This window comes from Dufourea novaeangliae, unplaced genomic scaffold (assembly GCF_001272555.1).
Source record: "Dufourea novaeangliae isolate 0120121106 unplaced genomic scaffold, ASM127255v1 scaffold16, whole genome shotgun sequence".
Classification (NCBI taxonomy): Eukaryota; Metazoa; Arthropoda; class Insecta; order Hymenoptera; family Halictidae; genus Dufourea; species Dufourea novaeangliae.
The window spans coordinates 3983674-3984203 of record NW_015373891.1 but is presented as its reverse complement, the minus strand read 5'-3'; positions in this window follow the sequence as shown (position 1 = coordinate 3984203).

The window sequence follows — 530 nt, the reverse complement described above, 5'->3', positions numbered from 1 at the left end:
GTACTCGTTCGCGAACGTAGAGTCAGTGCATCACTGAAGTGGATTTTTGGGCGAAGCTCTACAAATAGAGATTATAAGTATCCTTATATTTTATTACTTACACTGTTCAACTGAAACAGCTAGAGTTTTGAGAAGAGATTATTACGTATTCTGTTCCTTTATTTCAGATTTATCAGATGCTGCATAAACAAACACTGCAGAGGATGTCCTTGGACGAAGCTGCACCATTTTTCAAGATTCGTAGAGAGAGAATATTAAAGGAAGCTCTTCAGTCATCGGGTGAGTGAATGCTTTTATTCCTCCAGTCCCCAATCATGTCGTAGGACGATTGGTCCGAAACGGCACGGGCGAGTGGTTGTATACGTGCTTTTGGCGAGTACAGTGAAAACGGATATGCAATCGTACGATTGCATATCCGCGAATAATATATGATCTGTTATGTTTCTTAGTTAGGTTAAGCTCTTCTTGTACGCCGCGTTTATTATTAGTAACATAATTCATAACTATTTTGTATTAAAAGAGTATAAGTT